Source organism: Leptidea sinapis, chromosome 36 (assembly GCF_905404315.1).
Source record: "Leptidea sinapis chromosome 36, ilLepSina1.1, whole genome shotgun sequence".
In the NCBI taxonomy this organism is placed as follows: Eukaryota; Metazoa; Arthropoda; class Insecta; order Lepidoptera; family Pieridae; genus Leptidea; species Leptidea sinapis.
The window spans coordinates 4,982,918-5,005,852 of record NC_066300.1 but is presented as its reverse complement, the minus strand read 5'-3'; the positions used below and the strand labels follow the sequence as shown (position 1 = coordinate 5,005,852).

The 22,935-nt window shown below is 36.8% G+C and overlaps 1 long non-coding RNA gene across 1 annotated transcript; it reads left to right on the top strand.

Annotated features, from left to right (window-relative positions):
• The first annotated feature begins 6,015 nt into the window (after positions 1 to 6,015).
• LOC126975645 (uncharacterized) lies at positions 6,016 to 18,438 on the top strand. Its single transcript, XR_007731765.1, has 6 exons — positions 6,016 to 6,132; positions 6,219 to 6,399; positions 7,358 to 7,412; positions 9,645 to 9,845; positions 17,115 to 17,261; positions 18,205 to 18,438. It is a non-coding gene; the product is annotated as an uncharacterized LOC126975645 (long non-coding RNA).
• The last annotated feature ends 4,497 nt before the right edge of the window (positions 18,439 to 22,935 follow it).

Genomic DNA, 22,935 nt, shown 5'->3' with positions numbered 1-22,935 from the left:
AAAAAAATGGGCGTTGCGTCTTCAGGGATTGCCGCAAATCTATTAAATGATGGGAAAAAGTCCACCTTTAAGCTAACACTGACAGTATCAATGGAACAACAGTCAGTATCCAGCTCCATTAATGTAAAAATAGACTGTTGGGGAAACTTTTACAAGGGACATTATTAATTATATGGGGCGAAAGTACTATGAGTCAAAGAGGTCATGTTTACGAAACGCTGAATGACGTCATACAATCAAATGCTGTTATGGGTTACTTTCGCCTTTGCGGGCGATTTTCGGCATTTTAGCCTTTTGGCAGTCAGGAAATAAATCATAGCACTCAGTACTTACCGCACCATACTCATAATTTCATCACAATTAAAAATATTTATCGCCCAACACCACACAAGTGGACACCGCTCAGTTAGTAGTAAATACAGTCAAATTTGTCCACTTCCAACTGGTACTATTATTTTAAGTCCGAAATATTTATACACTCCTTTGCAAAAAACGGACCTAATACACACACATAACCCTAAGAAATCTGAGACAGACTGTCTGGGACACCTATAACTAACATAAGGTGGATCCTCAAATCAATTCAGAAGAGTATCAAGTTTGTAGAGAGTCTTGATCTAGCTGTATCAGGTATTATATAACTTGCGTCAGAGTCGATAAAGCGAGCTGTCCACTAGAAACAAAGACTTTTTAATCGAGAAGTATCGTGGTGGAATTCTGAGCAAGATAAGCTGAGAAAGAAAACCCGCACATTATTAAGAAATTAGGACCGCCTGTAGAGCATCATGGAGGAATCTATGTGATAACGTCATGAGTACGACTCAAGGTGCATGACATCACAAAATGGTTTTGTAAACACGCTTGAACCATCTGGGGATTCTTAAAAGACCAGACCTGGGACCTTCACATCGAATGAAAAGGAAACCTTGGAACTTCTAGTTTTAACCCTATTCCCTGGGGCGCTCAACTTTGAGGTTGAGGAACTTAAGGCGAATACACCAAATAGAAATCGTAGGGATGACTGGTGTATATCCGCCAAAGTCATAAACACAGCACGGGTGGAATGGGTTATTAAATCATTCCAACCCTATTAAGCAAGTGGGGAAGATGGCATTCTTCCTGTTCTTCTGCAGAAAGGAATTGAAATTCTCCTACCATATTTACTCAGAATCTACAGAGCGATCTTCGCAGGCGGACCTATCTAAGAACAGTGGACTAAGGTGAAGGCAATGTTTATTACAAAGGCTCGCAGAAAAGACTACTAAATTCCAAAGTCCTTCCGTCTAATCAGCCTTACTTCATCATTATTAAATGGTATGGAGAAGGTGATAGACAGGTGCATCAAAGATAAGGTTCTATCTAATAACCTTATCCACCTTACTCAACATGCCTATTGTAGAGGCAAATCTACTGAAACCTAGATTATTACAGCCTGTGGACATGGTTGAAAGTGCACTTAAGGACAAACAAATTGCAATTTGCGCATTCCTCGACATTGAAGGATCATGGTTTGATAAAATGAGGTCCTTAGTTTAGGCTTTAATCGATAAGATTCCCGACTCTACTATGATCAGATGAGTCGAGTCGATGCTCCGGAGTACGATTGTAAGATTGAAGCTACATGGGGTCTCTCTTGATATAATTACCACTAAGGGGTACCCACAAGGAGGCGTAATCTCGCCTCTCCTATGGACCCTTATCATTGAGGAGCCGGATGAACTTTGTATCGACACTCAAAGTTATGCTGATGATCTAGTGATAATGATTCGAGTCGACAGCCAAAGTATTATCTCGTACCTTAAACAGAAAGCTCTCAATATCGTATATTCTCGGTAAATTAAAAAAAAAGTTATTGCTAACTTTCTTTCGAAATAATCGCCTGGTCCCGCTTAACTATTTAATCCTGTATTACAGATAACAATTCAAGATGCACGAAATAATTTAATTCTAAGTAGAGAAAAACGCAAATGTGTCCATGATTAAAATATGAACAATATATGTTATTATAGTGTACAGAAAATATTGATATATTTTTATTTATAATGTCTCACTTTCAAATGAAAGTGAGACAAAACAATTAGACCCTTTATATGAATAACCATCTTTTGATGTTGTAGAAGATTTGCAAGTTAATGTAAAGATTACGAAAAATAAGAAACATGAAAGAGTTCATTAAAATAGGAAAAGTTATTTTATCTTGTTAAATTATATAACCTTAAAAAATTAAATTGACATTGTTATTTCTTTTTATTATCGCCCCGAAGGATTAAAAGAAGCGCAAAACAAACAAATTCACAGTACAAAAATAATATACCTTTACTAAATTGTGTTACTATTGTAGAAAAATTCATACATACTGAAACTTTTACGTTTTTTTACCTACTTACTTAATATTCTATTATCTATGAATTACAATTTGGATAATTGCGGGCGTCATACAGTATCATATTTTATAATAACCTACTATAGTTTGCCAACTTTATAGTATTAATATGCATGCAGAAGTTCACCTGTTGTTAAGTTATCATCGCCGCCGACATTCTCTTGCAACACCAGAGGAATCACAAAAGCGTTGCCGGCCTTTAAGGAAGGTGTACGCGCTTTTTTTGAAGGTACCCATGTCGTATCGTCCCGGAAACTCCGCACAAGGAAGTTCATTCCACAGCTTTATAGTACGTGGAACAAAGCTCCTTGAAAACCGCACTGTGGAGGACCGCCACACATCCATCGTGGTGGGGATGATATCCTAACTTGTGGCGTGTCGTGCGAAGGTGGAATTCGGCGGCTGGAATCAGGTTAAACAGCTCTTCGGAACACTCCCCGTGATAAATGCGGTAGAAGACACACAATGAAGCGAATACCTAATGTTTTATTCTCATTGGAGTCGACCTCTTACATTATTAGAAAATATATACCTATATCTTGAATTTAAATTTTGTCTTAAATTTATTTTAACGGATTAGAATCAATGTATGATTATGAAGTGACAATTTTTATGTATGCAAGACCTTTAACCTACATTTAATAACTTCTTACGGCAAACCATCAATATATTGTTTTATTATTATTATAATGATTAATAATAACTTAAAAATTTATCAAAACTGTGGGGGAATAAGTTCAAATCTGGCTGAAATTCTATTAAACATTTATAACACAAGCTATCATATAATAATATTAACAGAGACATGGTTACATCCGGAATTTTTGATTTAGAGATATTAGATACGGACTTATATATAATTTATCGGAGAGATCGAGACTTAAGTAACAACAAGAAAACAGACGGAGGAGGTGTATTACTTGCGGTTAAAAATATTTCTACTTGTATATTGACACAGTATCAGTCACCCTATTAAGAACAAATATTTATTTTATTATCATCTAATAATATTAATTTATAAATAATTTTGAAATTACGTTAAATGATGAGCCAATTACGCAGAATAAACCTATTAAATCATATAATTTTTCTGAATCTAACTATGACCTCATTGCACAAGAGCTTGAACAAATAAACTGAGTAAACGAATTATAGACCAAGCATGCAGAAGAAGCGGTTGAACACTTTTATAAAATTGTATACTATTTGATTGAAGGTACTATATATTTATATAATATTGTATTTTTAATATTTATAATATAAATAATGAAAATACAATATATACAATTAAACCTAAACAGAAACTATTAGCAAAGTGGAAAAAATATGGTTCACTACAAGATTATAGACAAATTACTGTTCTGCGGACGCGTACGAAAATTGAAATAGTGTTTAAAAAACTACGCGAGTAACATAGAAAACTCACTTAAAAATAATATTAAATCTTTTTGGACTTACGTTTCATCATTAAAATCTTCTAAAACTAATTATCCCGCTACAATGACATATGAAACTGAATAGGCAATATAGCCATCAGACATCGCAGAATTATTGTCCAAATTTTTCAGTACTGTGTATGAAAAGACCCCTGATATGAATACATTAGATCTGGATAACCTATCTGTCTCTTCTAACCTACTTATTAAAATTATATTAACAAAACATGATATAGAATTGAAACTAAAATCACTGGATTGCACAAAAAGTGCAGGTGCAGACAAAATTAGCCAATTTTTTTTATGGAAAAGGAGGACAAACAAGCGTACGGGTCACCTGGTGTTAAGTGATCACCGACGCCCACATTCTCTTGCAACACCAGAGGAATCACAAGAGCGTTGCCGGCCTTTAAGGAAGGTGTACGCGATTGTTTTGAAGGCACCCATGTCGTATCGTCCCGGAAACTCCGCACAAGGAAGTTCATTCTACAGCTTTATAGTACGTGGAACAAAGCTCCTTGAAAACCTTGACCAAACATACAGATGTTGGGGATGATAACATAACTTGCGGCGTGTCGTGCGAAGGTGGGATTCGGCGGCAGGAATCAGGAGAAACAGCTCCTCGGAACACTCCTCTTGAAGCATGCGGTGGAAGACACACAATGAAGCGACGTCCCTACTCAACGCCAAGTGATCCAGCCATTCACAGAGCCCTGAAAATCCGAGCTGCTTTGCGTTCAAATGCACGCGGTCAAATGGATCGAGATGATCGATGGTGTCGCCGTACCTGCGCTTTGTAGGGCGCTAGAATATGTGCTGGCTTGAAGTATTGCCGTGCTTTATTAATGATGTCCAGCGTCTTCCCTCATCAGCCCTCCAGATGGCCACGGAATTGGCAATCGTTTGAGATTCCGAGACCCAGTATTCCGATACTGGGCGAGGATTATAAGGAAGTGTTGTCGAAAAACGGCGATATGACAAATGAAGTTTTTTTGTGGTAAACGCGCAAACTTGAGTCTTCTGGGGTTAAATTGGACAAGGTTCAATTCACCCCATTCCGCGACCTTCTCAAGAGAGGACTCGATAGAAGACACAAGTTTCTCCCGACGCTGGTCGAGATGCTGTATGCATGGCCCGTGCATACAGCATCACCCGTGCTGTCGTCTGCATAGCAATGTATGTTGGAGATGTCCAACATATCATTGATAAGCAGAAGACCGTCGACAACGATCTGTATGCTGCGCCCAGTGAGGAAGCTGGAGGTCCACTTGCATAAGCTCTTGGGAAGCCCAAATGATGTATGTTTTGAGAGGAGCGCCTTGTGTCATACACGATCAAAGGAGGTCGCTATATCCAGGCTAACTGCCAGGCCTTTCCCTTTGCTTTCGATAGCCGCCACCCATCTATGTATTAGGTATAGCAGAAGATCACCTGACGACCGACATGGCGAAAGCCGTTCTGTCGGTCGTTGATCAGCTGGTGTCCTTCTAGGTATATCGAGAGCTGACGGTTAATTATACTCTCCATGATTTTGGAGAGCAGGGAGGTACGAGTAATAGCAATAGTTAGCCGGATCCGAACTGTCTTCTTTTGATGGACGATTGGATTGGATGGACGAGGGCTAACTTCCATGAGTCAGGGACTACGACTTTTGAATAGGAGTGCCGGAATAAACGCGTTAGCGCCGGCGTCAAAAACGGGCACACGTTTTAAGGACGATTGGAGAAATGCCATCCTGACTGACGTCCAACGAAAACAGCTCGCCGAACAGTTTTCTGCCTGAACTGTACTTACGGCATAGAGCTCTGACACCGCGAGATGGTCGGCGGTCTTTTTCGTAGTCATCAAGAGTCGAGTTGGAGGCGAAACAATCGCACAGAAGATCGGCTTTCTCTTTTGCATTTTAAAACACTAAATATGCAGTTATTGGTTTCTTATCAATCGAAGGCATGACTCCCTTCACAACTTTACTCTAAGTCTCATAGTTTCCCCACTTGGCCATCACTAGTGTCAAAAAACCACCCTGTATTATGGGTATGGATAGGTATTTGTTAATTAATTAATATTACGTTTATCGCCGCTATCGAACAGTTTGTAATTAAAGAAAGAAATTGTTTTAAAATTTTATCAATGCCAAAGTGAATTATTTTGTCTAACCTATTCAAAAAACTGTCTACAGAAAACTATAAATTGAGCATTTCTTCTGCTTTTAGGATCAATGCGAATCAGTAAAAGCACGACAACAATCGATCGTCATGAAGGGTGCTAAATTAAATTTTTTTTTGTTAATGCAAATAGCTTTCATTGTTCAAGGTTCGTATAAATATTCCTCATATGGTATTCTAACTGCTATCTCTTTACTAACTAACAATTAGTTTATATTTTGAGTATTGTTTCAGATGTTTACAGTGACGCAAATAATAACGACGATACCAAGATTGTGGGAGGCTCGATAACCAATATTACGAATGCTGCCTATTATGTAATGGTGTTAGCACTAAAAAAAGGAACAACAATCCAATGTGGAGGATGTTTAATATCTGAGAAACATGCTCTTACTGCTGCACACTGTGTCAAAGGGTATGAATGTTCCTTTATTTTAATATTTCAAATAAAAAATAAAAAAAACATAAAACTGATATAAATATAAGATATATCAATACGTGACATAAATATAATATAAACTGACATGTTAAATACTCGTATGTCTAAAAAATGTAAACGAAGAATTATCTGGATTTAAGTATGAGAAAACATTTTATTAAGTATGAGTATCTTATTAAATACCACATTACAAAGTATGAAGTAGGCACATCACGTAAATAATAATAACAATTGATTCGTTTGGTGAATTTTAAAAGAATAAATTATTTGTCGAAGTTTAGAGAAGGTTTAAAAGGTGAATAAATATGAAAATACTCGGAATTAAAAAACACAACAATTTGTTTTTCTTTTGAAGTGTCCCCCGTCGTTCAGAAATCAAATTGAAAGAATAGCTTATAATGATATTTATGATAATTATAATTTTTATAACTTTCTCAGGAGGTAAAAAATAAACTTAATTTTAGCTAACTATAGTTGGTAGATTTACTACAATTGTTAATTATCTATCACATTATTTTTATGAAGATTGATAAATCTTAAGTTTTGTCACAAATTAAAATTAATAAAAATCATTATTTTATTTATTATATACAGAACAACGTCTGTCGGGTCAGCGAGTTAAGTAATAAAGTTACATGAAAGTTGTGAAAAGTGAACTTGAAATATTAAAGTAAAAAGTTTAATTTACTGAGTGCATGATTCGTAGGAATTTCTCTGACTTCAACGACAGATTATATTTTTTTTTAAATGTCCGAAGGTACTACTAAATACAAACAGAATATAACATATCCCATATGGAATAGATTATCGTATTGGTTGTCATGGTAATAGATCACCACCGCATACCTTCTTGCTACACCAGAAAAATGAGAGTAGGACAACGTGCTTCTTTTAAGTTGACCATTGAATGTAGCATTCGTTATTTTGTTTTCAGTTACTCAGCTGTTAAAGTGAGACCGAGAATATCAAGTATAAAGGAATCGTTAAAGGTATATTTCTGAGAAATATTTTAATAAGTTCGTTTTATAATGCGTTAATCTTTCTTAGTTATCTTGGCCTTGTCTAGTCAATAATATTATTATAAGTAAAAGATCTTTTTTTACTTATAACAATATTATTATTTTTTCTTTTTTTATTTGCTTTTTTTATTGCATTAAATTGTTGAGTCCGAAAAAGCCACGCACTTTCTCCGAGGGAAAATTCATCACTGTCAATGATATGGATTGATTTAGGGACTCCAAATTATCAAAGCGTTTAGAGAATAACTATAATTATTATTATCCAGTGACACTGATTTGACGGCCAGACTTCAACTCAAAAAAGGCATTTGTTTGTGTGGATCAAGCTTTATGATCTGATGGTGGATAGAACACGATATAGCTAAGACGATTAACAACCTTCTCAAAAATTGTATTTTGATACACTTGTGCCGACGATTTAACACCTTTCTTACAAAAATTTATCTCAGTTAGTGCTTGTATCTTAATACCAGCAAACCATCACTGTCGGATAATGCTCACTTTGTACTCAGCTGACTCACTGAAATGCTTCAATAGGGCTTTGAGCATAAATTGGTTTTTCTGCTCAATAAATAAAACAGTAAAAATATTTCTGTGAACTTCCTATGCTCACGTGAAGTTCTTTAAAGTAATTGTTGAACATTACCACCTTATTTACTTTAAATGATCAAATTATCGGTTAAATAATGACCAGTGCGTAAGCTTGTAAGCTCCGAGTTCTAAATCATCTTTTAAATTACACGACATGATTTATTTGCTATATTTCCCCGATATTAAATTATTCCCTTTACTGCTTTGCTTCAACAGTTGCCTACCAATATATTCTTGATAAATAAGCCGCCACGCAAAATTATGATTTCAACAATATGGATATCGTATCCGAGGTTCTCGAGGGCGCAGAGAAACGAATTTGGGATAATTTAAGAAATCCAAGATGGCCGCCACGCAATATTCTGATTTGAAGAATATGGATATCGAATCCGATCTTCTCGAGGGTGCAGAGAATGAATTTGGGATCATTTTTTTAAATCCAGGACGGCCGCCGCGCAAAAATATGATTCCAACAATATGGATAACTCACCGTGAAGTTCTTTAAAGTAATTGTGGAACATTACCACCTTATTTACTTTAAATGATCAAATTATCGGTTAAATAATGACCATTGCGTAAGCTTGTAAGCTCCGAGTTCTAAATCATCTTTTAAATTACACGACATGATTTATTTCCTATATTTCCCCGATATTAAATTATTCCCTTTACTGCTTTGCTTCAACAGTTGCCTACCAATATATTCTTGATAAATAAGCCGCCACGCAAAATTATGATTTCAACAATATGGATATCGTATCCGAGGTTCTCGAGGGCGCAGAGAAACGAATTTGGGATAATTTAAGAAATCCAAGATGGCCGCCACGCAATATTCTGATTTGAAGAATATGGATATCGAATCCGATCTTCTCGAGGGTGCAGAGAATGAATTTGGGATCATTTTTTTAAATCCAGGATGGCCGCCGCGCAAAAATATGATTCCAACAATATGGATATCGTATCCAAGGTTCTCGAGGGTGAGAGTTTGAATTTGGGATCATTCTTTAAATCCAAGATGGCCGCCGCGCAAATTTATGATTTCAACAATATGGATATCGAATCCGAGGTTCTCGAGGGTGCAGAGAACGAATTTGGGAACATTTTTGCAATCCAAGATGGTCGCCGCGCATATTTATGATTTAAACAATATGGATATCGTATCCAAGGTTCTCGAGGGTGAGAGTTTGAATTTGGGATCATTCTTTTAATCCAAGATGGCCGCCGCGCAAATTTATGATTTCAACAGTATAGATATCGTATCCGAGCTTCTCAAGGAGATTGAGACCGATTGAGAAAGGGCGAGCGTAGCATGAAGCACATTGCACCGCTAGTAAGTAGAACATCTTCCCTCCTGGCATTGTATCGTGCAGGTTTAGCACGCGGCCGCGAAAAAGTAGAACTTCTTCCCTACTAGCGTTGTATCGTGCAGGCTTAGCACGTGGCCGCGAGTAAGTAGAACATCTGATATTTTCTAATATTGACAAAAAACATTTGGTTTAGAGAACAGATTAGGATGGTTGATATAAACGAGATTTAAAAATTTGTTTTCCAAAGAAGTTTCACTTCTGATATGTGTTGGTACTTTGTACGCACAACTTTTTTTATTTTTTGCAGGATAAACCATGGATTTCTGGAAGCTTTGTCTATCATAATAAATATGGATACAGAAATAATCTGGATTATGATGTCTCAGTTATCACATTATCAACTCCAATTTCTCCTGATTCCCTAGCACAACCTATTAAGGTCGCAAAAGCCAATTCAAAATTTCCTGCGGGCACAAACCTTACAGCATGTGGATATGGATATACGAAGGTATCTAATTAAGCTTTTAAAATCGACACAAATCTTTCTAGCCGGCAACCGATTAGAACGGCCTATTCACACGGCGATCTCTTGTCGGTGGCAATCGCAGGTGATCTGATATTCAATGTTACATGAGCACAATTTTAGCGAATAAAACTTAACAAGGAAACGCTTTCTCATGGTTCGTACAGAACATAATATTGAAACTAAACGATAGCAAACGAACGAATGGTCTGGTTGTTTATCAAATAAGCGAATGCTGACTCGGGTTGCCCAAAGTTAGGATTTTTTTGAAATTTTACCTTTGCTTCCAAATTACAAACGGGATATATATTTTAAAGGATTGGCTAATAAACTTCTGTAGCATACGCTGTAAGGAATATCGACTCGACTGGTTTTTTTTACATATATTATACTTATATTATCAATTATTAATTATATCATTCTGTTGGATGCATATTGGTTCACACAAAGTTCTAAATCGTGTTGTTTGTTTTTTTTTTTCATAGTTTTTTATTCATACATTTAATATTACTACCAACGGATCTCATAACCGTTAGTAAACCCAACCTTTTTATTAATACTATTAGTACCAAGAACCAATTTAAAATTATATTATACATATATTTTTAACTTTTTTCTTTATAACATTCGATGATCATTGTTGTTACGTTGTACTAAAAATATATTTCAACTTATAACGTCATTGTTCGGAATAGCTTACTGTGTAATAGACAATTATCATAAATTTTGAATTAAATAATTGTTTCTGGAAAAGGATTAGGTTTCTTGACTAGTTTTAGCTTGGTATACCTATTATCTTTAATCTCATCTAGAATCTGTTATCTGAAATATAACAGATTCTAGATGAGTACATACTGTTTATTACCCATCCTGCTGCTGGGCTCATATGTATTTATGTTCTAACTTAACCTACCTTTAGTTTCTGAAAAAGGATTGGCTTCTAGATTAGTTTTAGCTTGGTATACCTATTATCTTTAATCTCATCTAGAATCTGTTTTCTAAAATATTACTGTAAATACTGGTTGCCCTGCCATATAGGCCCGGCCCGGTATAGCAATAAATCTGATCGAATAGAAAACGTATTGAAGAAAAAATCTGATTACAGTAATAAATGTAATTTTTTGAAAGCCTCTAATATGATGTTAATTTAGCTTCATTAGACGGAAAAATTGTGTTTATACTTAACATTTTCGTATTTTTTTCGTAGTATTTCGTGCATTTTGTATGTTTGTACATTACATTTTCTTATTATATTCTTAAAGAATATATACAAGTTAATTGTTATTTTCATATGTATATTCTGTAATTTTTGACTGATAACTAAATAAAATTCCCCCCCCCCCCTTCCTAAACAATGATTATGAAAGCGGTCCCTAAAGAGATAGTACCCCAGGAGGGTACCGGCTCTACCAGAGTCGGAGAATCCCTCCCCTAGCGCTCTAGCCCGGGCTGCCCTTCGTATTCTGGGGAGGGCACAATACCGCGCATGACCAAGGACAAACGAGGCAGTAACACCACGGCACCCCGCTCCACACTCAACGTGGACTTTTGCGATATCAGGGGAATTCACTCCAACTTAAGCGCCGTCCACCACCACCTTGAGACCTTGTTTCCTTACGGAGACGCAAATATCTCGACCTAGCGATACGTCATATTTAACGTACGCCGGGTACAAAATTGAGCACAATTTTTTTGCCTCATGCCGCCGGGGTATGTGTGTACGTTAGGGAGGATATCTGCTGTCGCCGTCTCGGCAAATTTGAGGGTATGGACCTGTCCACTCTCTGGCTCCGCGTAGATTTAGAGGACTGCGTCCGCATCTATGCGTGTTTCTACAGGTCCCATAGTGGTAACGCAGAAACCGATCATCTCATGGGCTGTGTTCAAGCGGCAATTGACGACGTGCTTGCACAGATCCCCTCCGCTGAAATCGTAGTCTTGGGTTATTTCAACTGGCACAGTGCCGAATGGCTTGGATCACGTACCACAGACTACGCAGGGCGATCTATGCATAATTTTGCATTGGCGTATGGTCTGTCCCAATTGGTTGAGTTCTTAACGCGGCTCCCGGATGTGGATAGCCACATGCCGTCCTTATTAGATCTTCTGCTGACTACACATCCCGATGGTTACCAGGTCTTTGTCGACGCCCCTCTCGGAACGTCCGACCATTGCCTGGTCAGGAGTGTAGTGCCTATCCGACACCCACGTCGCAGACCACCAGTGACCCGCCGCGTTTGGCACTACAAGTCAGCAGATTGGGATAGGATGCGTTCCTTTTTTGCATCCTACCCTTGGAGCAGGGTTTGTTTCCCTTCGGATGATCCTAGTGCCTGCGCCGTTGCAGTAGCCGATGTGATACTACAGGGCATGGATATTTTTATACCAAGCTCTGTAGTACCGATCGGTGGCAGATCACAGCCCTGGTTCGATGCGTCAGTTAAAGCAGCATCTGACTGCAAAAAACAGGCGTATCAAACTTGGGTTGCGGCGCTGGGCACAAAGGATCCGAACTGCACAGTTCTTAAGAGGAAATACAACCGTGCTTCCAGATTTTTTAAGCGGCAAATCGCCCGTGCAAAGTCAAAACACGTCGTCAAAATCGGCGAGCAGCTTTCTAGTTACCCGACCAGAACACGGAAGTTCTGGTCGTTGTCGAAAGCTGCTCTTGGTAACATCAGCCAGCCGTTCATGCCGCCGTTGCAAATGAGGTATGACACCCTGGCCCATACGGCAAAAGAGAAAGCCGATGTCCTGTGCGCTCTTTTCGCCTCCAACTCGACTCTTGACGCCAACGGATAAACACCACCGACCATCCCGCGGTGTCAGAGCTCTATGCCTGAAGTACAGTTCAGACAGAAAACTGTTAGGCGAGCTCTGTTTTCGGTGGAAGTCAGGAAGTCGAGCGGGCCGGATGGCATTTCTCCAATCGTACTTCGAACGTGTGCCCCTGACTTGACGCCGGTGCTAACGCGTTTATTCCGGCACTCTTATTCCAAAGGCGTAGTCCCTAACTCATGGAAGTCAGCCCTTGTCCATCCGATCCAAAAAAAAAGGAGACAGTTCGGATCCGGCAAACTACAGGTCTATTGCTATTACCTCCCTGCTCTCCAAAATCATGGAGAGCATAATTAGCCGTCAGCTCTTGGTATACCTAGAGGGTCACCAGTTGATCAACGACCGACAATACGGCTTTCGACATGTTTGGTCGGCAGGTGATCTTCTGGTATACCTAACACATAGATGTGCTGCGGCTATTGAAAGCAAGGGGGAGGCCTGGCAGTAAGCCTGGATATAGCGAAGGCCTTTGATCGTGTATGGCATAAGGCGCTCCTCTCTAAGCTTCCATCATTTGGGCTTCCTGAGAGCTTGTGCAAGTGGACCTCCAGCTTCCTCACTGGGCGCAGCATACAGGTTGTTGTCGACGGACATTGCTCGAACCCGAAGCCCGTGAATGCTGGAGTGCCCCAAGGCTGTGTGCTATCTTCTACGCTGTTTCTTCTGCATATCAATGGTATGTTGAACACCTCCAACATTCAGTGCTATGCAGACGACAGCACTGGTGATGCCGTATACACGGGCCATGCAGGTCTCTCTCGGGAAATCGTCGACCAGTGCCGGGAGAAACTTGTCTCTTCTATCGAGTCCTCTCTTGAGAAGGTCGCGGAATGGGGTAAATTGAACCTTGTCCAATTTAGCCCCCAGAAGACTCAAATTTGCGCGTTTACCACTAAAAAAACCCCATTTGTCGTATAACCGCTCTTCGACAACACTTCCCTAAAAGCCTCGCCTAGTATCGGAATACTGGGTCTCGAAATCTCGAGCGATTGCCAATTCCGTGGCCATCTGGAGGGCAAAGCCAAATTGGGTTCAAAGAACCTGGGCGTCATTAATAGAGCACGGCAATACTTCAAGGCGGCCCACATTCTAGCGCTGTACAAAGCGCAGGTCCGGCCACACATGGAGTATTGCTGTCATCTCTGGTCTGGTGCACCCCAGTATCAGCTCGATCCATTTGATCGCGTGCAACGCAGAGCAGCTCGAATTGTCGGGGACCCAGTACTCTGTGAACGGCTGGATCACTTGGTGTTGCGTAGAGACGTCGCTTCATTGTGTGTCTTCTACCGCATTTATCACGGGGAGTGTTCCGAAGAGCTGTTTAACCTAATTCCTGCCGCCGAATTCCACCTTCGCACGACACGCCACAAGTTAGGATATCATCCTCACCATCTGGATGTGTGGCGGTCCTCCACAGTGCGGTTTACAAGGAGCTTTCTTCCACGTACTACAAAGCTATGGAATGAACTTCCTTGTGCGGTGTTTCCGGGACGATACGACATGGGTACCTTGAAAAAAAGCGCGTACACCTTCCTTAAAGGCCGGCAACACTCCTGTGATTCCTCTGGTGTTGCAAGAGAGTGTGGGCGGCGGTGATCACTTAACAACAGGTGACCCGTACGCTCGTTTGTCCTCCTATTCCATAAAAAAAAACTATATGAAAAAGAATATGATTATGATTTTGATTTATATGGATAAAACACTAATCATTAATAAATTTATAAAAACTAATATAAGAATAACACATTTATGAATATTATAATTATTTATTGAAATGATTATGAGTTTCGACCATTAGTATAAATAAATATATATAAACAAATATTAGTAAAAAGTAAGTGTATAATTAGTGATATTATAAATTTCAATGATAATAATGTATTTTAATATTTTCTTGTCAATATTTTATGAACAATGATTATTATGACTTAAAATGGTATGAAAATTATTTTCGGACATTCGATTATAGGACTTGAAAAATTATGTAACACAATGCGCACCCCATTCTGTTAACGTTCTACGATAATTCATATCTAGATTATTTCTTTAAATGTTTACACCTAATTAGTAACAAACTGGCTCACTTAGTTTTAACGTTTATGTGTTGGTCTTTTTATTCAGAATACTTCGCCATTACGGTATTGCAAATATAGCATCGGACTTACTGACATCATATTTAAATTGTAGACTTCAAAAAGGTGGATGTCAATGGAAAGCGGTGTTCTGGATCAATTGGGGTTCCACAGGGCTCAATTTTAGGACATTTTCTATTCCTTATCTATATAAATGATCTCCCTTAAATATCGCAATTAAAACAAAGTGCCTTAAATTTACTTCACCTTATGTTAAACAAGTATCAATTCTTGTACAGCTAAAAAACGAGAAATAGGATATAGTTGATACAGCCTTTTTTTCCTTGGAATAACGTTAAATGCCAAACTTCAATGGGGCTCTCATATAGACATATCGAGTAGGCTTAGGTCTACTGCAAACGCAGTTAAAAAGTTTCGTTCCTTAACAGATATTATATTTATTATTCTATTTTTGTACTGCAGAAAAGACCTGTTTGCAATTTATGGTATGCGACCAAGCGATTCGCTAAGATCTAAATTCAAAGATTTTAAAACTATGACTGTTTCTAACCAAGATACATATAAATGAAAATTTGTATATGTTCATAAATATAGCAATAATTTTCAAAAGATATACGAAAACCATAATATTAATGCTAGAAACAAAAAAAACTACATTAAAAGAAACCAACTTCAAAAACTAAAAACTATAAAATAATTTAATGTTGGGTTGTTTGTTTTAGACAAAGCTATCCCGCTTAAAGTAACGCGTTGCGAGTTAGGTACATACTATCATTTGGCTTGACGCCGACTTCAATGCTATCAATATGTAGCACACACAAATAATAGTATTTTATTTATATTAAAGGTTTACATAAGATATTGCGTATTATATTAAATTTTTATTGAGTTATTTTATATTTTTTACTTTTTGAAGTCGGTTTTTTTTTACTTTTTGTTTCCTGGCTCCGTGTAGATTTTGAGGACTGCGTCCGCATATTTGCGTGTGTTTGACCATTACCAGGTTAAGAGTCCAGTGCCTATCCAACGCCCACGTTGCAGACCACCAGTGACCCGACGCGTTCGGCACTACAAATCAGCAGATTGGGATAGGATGCGTTCCTTTTTTGCATCCTACCGTTGGGGCAAGGTTTGTGTCCCTTCGGATGATCCCAGTCCATGCGCCGTTGCAGTAGCCGACGTGATACTGCAGGGCATCGATATTTTTATACCAAGCTCTGTAGTACCGATCTGTGGCAGATCACAGGCTTGGTTCGATGCGTCAGTCAAAACAGCATCTGACTGCAAAAAACAGGCGTATCGAACCTACGTTGCGGCGCTGGGCTCAAAGGATCGGAACGCAAAGTTCAAAAGAGGAAATATAACCGTAACTCCAGATTCTTTAACTCATATTACTTACTAATATAGGATAGTTTGGTATAGTTTTTTTATATTTTCTATAACTTAAAGTTAAACCATACGCTTACGGTAACTACTACTTAAGAAGATACACATAATTCAATATTTTAGGCGCAATTACTTGACAACAAACTTTTAAACTTTGGCAAGATTTTATTATACTGTTAACGTGTACTTAATTAAAGTAAAAATATATTTTATTTTTTAATTAAAACAAAACAACACATAGACTTGCATGTCCGGTGTATTCAGCATCTCCAGTACTGTCGTCAGGATAACAATACTTGCTGAAGTCACCACAGAATATCATTGAAATGCAGAAAAAACAGTTTAGGGGATAGCACACAGCCTTAGAAAACTCTGTTGAACATGGCTTTCGGGTTCAAGCAATTTGTTCGACAACTACTTGTATGCTTCGCCCGTCAGAAATATTTTGGTTCATTTATTCTTGCTCTGAGTGAAAACTCTCGGGAAGTCAAAATGATGGAGGTTTTGAGAGACGCGCCTTGTGCAACGCGATCAAACGGCTTCGCTATAACTAGACTATCTGCGAAGCCTTCTCCCATACTTTGAATAGCTGAAGTCCATCTATGTGTTAAATGTTATACTTACAAAAGATCGCCAGCCGATAGACCAAGAAGCCGTACTATCGGTCGTTGACAAACTGGCCACCCTCTATACCGAGAACTGGCGATTAATTATGGTTTCCATAATCCTTTATAAGCTGTCATATTTTTTGAGTTCGGATGGAGAAGAACTGACTTCCATGAGATCAGGGCTATGCCTTTTGTATATAAGTCAATAAATGCGTTAGCATCGTATTACGATCGATCATATGTGAAGACGGACACATAATAACAGTACTTTGTAATGTATTAAAGAAGAAGAAATATAGAAAAATGTTTCATAATTGTTATTTTTCTAGGAGCATGGACCTACCAGTAATGACTTACGGTGTGCTTACATACAAACATATTCTTATAAAGACTGCCTTAGACAATACCGGAGAGGTGGTGCCCCTACAGATAGACAGTTTTGCGCTGGTACTGAAAATGGCGTCAATATTTGCCGGGTAAATATTATTATAATTATGTGATGTATTGATTACGCCGACAATTTATCCATAAACCTTCTTTCAATCTATTCTTGCATGTATAAAAAAAATGCGTGCGTACAAAGTACTTAAGTCAGGAGTGACACCTCTTTGGCAAACTAATTTTTAAGTAAATCTCGTTTATATCTATACTGATCTGTTCTCTAAATACTTATGATTTTTGTCAATTTTACATATGATTAGTTTTTTTTTAAATCAAAAACTGGAAATATATTACATTAATAATTATTTAATTGTATATTAAATTCTCAAATGACGAGAGGCAAATTAAAATGCCACATGTTATTTGTAAATATTAAAATTTCCTAACTTTCAAACAAATTAATATAAATTTTTTTAAAATAACAGAGTAAAAATAAATTACTCACTCGAGGAGTTACAAATTTATCAGAAAATAAAATTTACTAAATTTATTTTCTTTATTAAAATTTAACTCAGTGTATTTATACATGCTAATGATAATGTAATAGTTATTTATGCAACTGTTGTATAATAAGGGTAGATGTAATGTCACCATTGTAGCTCCACGCTATGTGTGTTATTTGTTTATGCGGCGTGGAACAAGTAGGTACAAAGTAGGTGACATAAAAAAACCTTGAACTTGAAATCTTGATATTTACAAGCCATTAATACACTTGAGAGACATAATTTAAATAGACGCTACTCTGCTAAGAGTTGTCAACGGCTAAGTCGCACCGTGGAACAAGTAGGTACAAAGTAGGTGACATTGGCTACTCGCGGCTATTACATTACTATATGTTGTTTGTTACAAAATGATATTATGTAAGATTGATTTATTTAGGTGAATCATGTATTTTATATTTAAATTAATGTTTTTATGATGACTGTTACGTAGCAGCTCTACTCGAGTAAAGACAACTTAAACATTTCAATTCTACAGGGTGATTCCGGCGGTCCTATAGTAGTTACTTCGTCTCAGGAACTGTTGGGTTTGGCGAGTGGTACTTTCTATTGCGAGAAGAAAGGGGCACTTGCCCTCTATACTAACTTGGTCAATAAAGAGGTGAATGATTTTATAAAAAAACATACAAGTGATTAAACTAATTAATAATTCCTTGCATGTTTGTGTGCCAATATTTATTGTTTTATGAAAATATAATATGTGCCAAATAAATATGACATTTTTTTATTTAAAACATCCCATATTTACCACAATTTTATATTGGCCTCTCTGTTCCTTAATATACAGTATGGAAACAACTTGAAATAAATGAAAATACAAGTCATACTGGTCCACAGTAGTATAGTAAAATTAATAATTGAATTAAAATCCCTAAATTATAAAAAGAAATTTTTAAAGAAACTAATTATCAAAATTGAATTAGAAAAAAGAAAACAGTCTGTTTAGACTACTTACCCCGAGGAGCGACAACGTAGCTCACGGCGGCGAATTGTCTTCTCGTAAACAAGCTCTTAACAATAACATAATTAGTAGCGAAGATATGAAAATTGATTGAAACATTTCACTTGAACTTTAAGAAAGTTACATTAATAAATACAGCTTTAACTTTTTGAACAAAAACTTGAAACAATCGCGGGCTGCGTAAAGCACTGGCTTGGACACTCCAGACACACAATCCGAAAGCTCGCGTTAAACTGAATAATAAATTACAAATACTTAAATAAAATGGCGAAAATAAATAAAGGCGTAAATAGGGCATACCCCACAATTTTAGTTTATCGATACTTTATTTACAATTACTAACCAACAATCTAAACAAGGCATTAAATACTAGTAGTTTTGTGTTATGCGAATGTTTTAATATTTTTAACAATTAATAAATTAATGAATGGATAAGCTTTGTAAAAAAAAAAGATTATTTTTGTAAATTCAACACTGACGAAACCACTGTTTTCTGAGTGATTTCCGGAGCAGCGAACAAGTGATGCCGGGTAGATTATGGATACCACAACGGCGCCTATTTTTGCCGTGAAGCAGTAATGTGTTAGCATTACTGTGTTTCGGTCTGAAGGCTGCTGTATCTAGTGTAATTACTGGGCAAATGAGAACTAACATCTTATGTCTCAAGGTGACGAGTGCAGTTGTAGTGTCGCTCAGAATTTTTGGGGTTTTTCAATAATTCTGAGCGGTACTGCATTGTAATGGGCAGGGCGTATCCATTACCATCAGCTGTGCGTCCTGCATGTCTCTTCCCTTATTTTCATAATAAAAAAAATTAAAAAAAAAGTAAGTTGCTACGATTTTTGATAGATTGCTTTCAAATTACAAACAAGTAATAAATTGTTATTACTTACTTAGTTCTTCCTTATTCAAGATCATTATCTTTAAACTACTTCATAATTTATAAAAATAAAAATTCTGAAGCTGCTTAGTTTTAAATACCTAGGTAGGTGTTGTATTTTTACAATAATCATTACAGAACAATTTCAAAATAGATTTAAACAGCTTATTATTTATCGATGACCACTCCCTTTAAAGAAAGCTAATTATCCATAGAATTCGCCTTCCTTACGCCGGACGACGACCTTGACCTTTGAATAGCGCCTCAGTCAAAGAGACACCGCCGACACGTGTATCTCTTAGACGGACGCGGGCGGCGCAATTCAAAGGCAGCTAGGCAAAGCGGCAACGCCTTAAGTTATTGAAATATTCAAGTTCATTAAATCATTGACCCAGTCACCCAAATCTTACAGATGTTTAAATTTGTTCAAAATGAAAAGCCTACTTTTTGACAAAACCACAGCACGGATTTCGTTAATTTTTGGTATATCGTCAGCTAATATACTAACAAGTATGTACCTACATTTATTTCATATAAGCTGTTTCCATACTGTATAATATTTGCAGGTAATATTACAATTTTACTCCACTCAAATCTGTTTAGGTCATTTAATTACACTTATGAATGTCATAAGTTATCATTGTATCATTACCTTCGGAAAAGATTGAACTGATTGAGAAGGAGTGACAGGAAACTCTTTGCCACTCTTTAATTTTTTTTTATTTACATTCAGGCATCTTTTTTAAAAATTATTTTAATTTGAACAGTTTGTTATTTTTAAGTTATATCCTACACTTCTGGGATTAAATTTACAAATTTCATTGGAACCAAAATTTATGGGCGATGTGGAACTCTTAGCATTTGAGCCAACCGTCCGAGTGACTCATTTATCGTAAATCTTGGTATGTCTTGTTCAACTCTCAGGTAAGAGATCAAACTCAACAAAACGCAACGCATATGCTTCGAGTAAAAGAGACAGAGTTATGGAATGGAATTTACACTGTACAGCGTCATCTCTTTCTCACACAGCGGACAACAGACAAGTTTCTTTCGTTTATCTTCCATAAGCGATTCAAACGCCAGTTAGTTATAGGCACTTCATTGTACGGATCTTAGGTACCTCAACTGAATTGCATCGGAATTGAATGGTTAGTTAAATGTTGATTATGGCCCTCCTGATCATCCAACATCCAGCCACAAAAGTAGCGCCTGTTCACGAGCATGACGCGTGAGCCAGCCATCACCTCCCTCGAATTTATCGTAGGTTTATCTAATTAAAGCGCTGCACTTTGCGATAAGCTATAGACCAATTTCACTTATAACTGAAGAACGGCTTGACCGATTTCCATGAACTTTAATTTGTTGGATTTGTCATTTTGTTTTTTTTTTTTTTATTTGGATTGATGAAAAAATAAAAAAACTTTCTAATAATGATAATCTCTACATCTACTGAACCGATTTTAAAATTTATGTTACCAATTGAAAGGCACATTTTTTGTGAGTATCACACATTATATTTAACCAAAAAATGAAAAGATTTTTTTGTGGTAGTCGAAAAAACGGTTTAAAAGTAAGTCGGAGATAAAACGGGCGAACACTATAAATAATTTATATGGCAATACATGAAGTTCGGCCGTAGTGGTATTTTTTGTATAGGTACCTGTATAATTAAAATACCTTTGACACATACGCCCTTCGATGATAAAATTAGTAAATAAATTGTTATACTTAGTCACTTAGAAGAGGGAATGCTTGATGAAGGCAAGACGGCTCATTCTGCTTTCAAATTACCTTTGAACCTAAACACGGCACAAGTGCTTCGAGAAACCAAAATTATTGTATGGGATCAGAGTACTATGGCGCCCATAAGAAAGGCATTGAAGCTCTAAATAGGACTCTCCAAGATATAAAACTGGTATATCAAATTGGTGCAATATGAATAATTTATTATTAAATAAAATTAAAACAAAATGTTTGAAATTTACGTTGCCTAATGTAAGGCAAGTACATACAAAAGTAAATATAAATGACACAGAATAGAAAATTAATGATAATGCAGTATTTTTAGGTATAACATTAGGTTCCAAACTTCAGTGGGGGCCTCACTTACACAATTTAAGTAGTAAATTGAGTTCAGCAGCTTTTGCTGTAAAAAGGATACAGGAACTTACTGACATAGATATAGCAAGAATTGTCTATTTTAGTTATTTTCATAGCGTTATGTCGCATGGAATTATACTATGGGTTAGTGCAGCGGAAGTCAATAATATCTTCATACTTCAAAAAAGAGCTGTACGTGCCATATACCAAATGAGCCCACGAGAATCTCTAAGGGAAAAATTTAAAGATATTCATATTATGACCATGTACGGCCAAGATATTTATAGCAATCTCCTGCATGTACATAAACATTATAATTTATACAGTAAAATAAGCGACAAACATAATTTAAACACTAGAAATAACTACATATAAGATTATAGTACCCTACTAGGCTCTGTAAAATAAACAATTCTTTTGCAAGCGATAGTATTAAATTTTACAATAAATTACCAAAAAGTGTATCTGAATTATCAATAAATAAATTTAAATCTTTTATTAAACGCAGACTTATGTCGAAGGCTTATTACAGTATTGAAGATTACGTAAACGATATTACAATATGGAATTAAATGGTATTATAGTTGTTTTTTATGGATTATATGAGATGGATTATATGAGGTTCAGCCTTGTGTTGTTTCACTGGTTTGCATTGTTTTGAAAATATGTTTAAACTTTTATGTAATTAATATGTATGTATCTGAATTGTATTTTTTGTGATTGACGTTGACGAGCAGTCTTTTGATTTTGACTTTGACTATAAAGCATTCTTAACGACTTATGGGCGGAGTCACGGTACTATTGGCTGGTGACTTCAGACAGACGTTGCCTGTTGTCTCACGAGGGACACTTGCAGATGAAGTGAAGGCTTGCCTTAAGTCATCAGTTATATGGCCTAAAGTTAATAATTTTTTCATAAAAGTAAATATGGGTGTCTATCTTCAAAATAATTCAAAGGCGGAGGAGTTCTCCAATTTGTTGCTAGACATTGGTGATGGAAACATTTGGAGGAGGGATGTAAAATAAACATTCCCAGTAATCTTTGTCATGTTGTGAGAAATCTGACTAGCTTAACGGACAGAATCTACCCCAATATTGTTCAATCTGGATAAAATTGCGCTGCGTGGCTCAGAGAAAGAGTTATTATATCTCCAAAAACAACTCAGCCAACAGTATTAATAATTTTTTAGTTAGTTCAAATAAAATATGAATCTTTAAACAGTGTATTGGAGGTCGATGATGCTGTGAATTATCCTGTAGAGTTTTTC